Source organism: Populus euphratica, unplaced genomic scaffold, assembly GCF_000495115.2.
Source record: "Populus euphratica unplaced genomic scaffold, PopEup_1.0 scaffold6.1, whole genome shotgun sequence".
NCBI classification, from domain to species: Eukaryota; Viridiplantae; Streptophyta; class Magnoliopsida; order Malpighiales; family Salicaceae; genus Populus; species Populus euphratica.
The window spans coordinates 2,699,666-2,701,157 of record NW_011499849.1 but is presented as its reverse complement, the minus strand read 5'-3'; positions in this window follow the sequence as shown (position 1 = coordinate 2,701,157).

Below are 1,492 nucleotides of genomic sequence, written 5' to 3'. Positions count from 1 at the left end.
TTGTTGTTGTTACTATTGTCGTTTATAATTTGTACAATTAACCTCTCTGTGGTTCGACCCTGATCTTGCTGGATTATTTATTATTTCGACACTTTTATACTTGGAAAAAGATATTAATTTTTTTATCGTGTCATTCAGCATATAAATTTTATTTTCAAACTACTTAAATTTTTTGGGATACAATGCTTGATAAATATCTTGGCAAGCGAAGGTACAAGCTTCCAAATGTAATTTTTTTCCTAATATTTTGGCTCATGTGAAATTCAATGTGCAGCTAATTGAAAATTTTGAGTTATCTAAATTTTCTTTTTTTTTATAAGAAAAAATTATCAAACAGTGGTTGATCCAAAATGGCATTTTCCACTTAAAATGCTAATCTCTTAATAAAATATTTATATATACATATATTTTTAAATTATTTTAATATATTAATATAAAAATAATTATTTTTTTTTAAATCCACCCTCAACACATTATAAAACTACCGAGGACGTTGCTTTTGAGCTTGAAAGAGTGTCGCTAGCAGCTGTCAACGTGACAAGTATTCCCAAAATATAATTTCTACGATCCGAATGATTTCTCTCGCACATTCCTCGTAGAAAACACCAGAATTGATTAGGTGTGAAGTTCAGCTTGGGTGCAGGACTGTCAATTCCATTTCTAGCTGTCTCCTACTGTTTCCCGTCCATGTTGATGGTAGCCCAACCCATACATGTTATGCTGGAATTTAATATACTGGCCTTACCGAAAGAAACACGTCCTTCCAAAGAGATATATCGTGTCTTAATTATCTTTTATTTAATCAAACTTCAATAATTTTGATGTAAAATAAATCACCCTTCCAATAAGACGTTTTGCTTGCAAATTAAAATCACTAAGACTAAGCAGCATTCAAGCTTAAGGAAGCCAGCGAGAATTGTCTTTTCAAATCTGAAAACATCATCGATGTGTTGATTCAATTATACGGGCCATCAAAAAAACAAGATCTGGACTTCTCTGTTTTTTTTTTAAGGAATTTTCATTTATTAAGGTCAACGAAGAACAAGTGTAATAAAAATTCCAGAGAAAACAAATATAGAAAACAACGAGAAATTCATGTCCCCAGCTACACGCCTCTTACACAGAATCGAGCCTATAAACAAGATCTGGACGAGTGTTGCTAGCGGGGGTAGCATTTCTCACTATAATCTTCAATTATAAAAGTAGAAGAGTACAAGGTTATTATAAAAGTAATTATTACAATCTACGAGAATAATGTTTGGTGGAACGTATCAAGTAAAAGATAGGGAACTGAGTAACACCACCCTCTGTTTTTCCCCTTTTTAAAGTTAAATTTCAAATTCCTTAATAATTAATGCTCCCCACGGACACACACACACTTGCATCAAACAAGATTAACAGTTACCTTTGTAAGACTTAACCTTAACAATCAACTCCCTGTCATGCATATTTTGAGAAGAAAAAAGTAGTTTATTTATGCTATCTTGCTGGC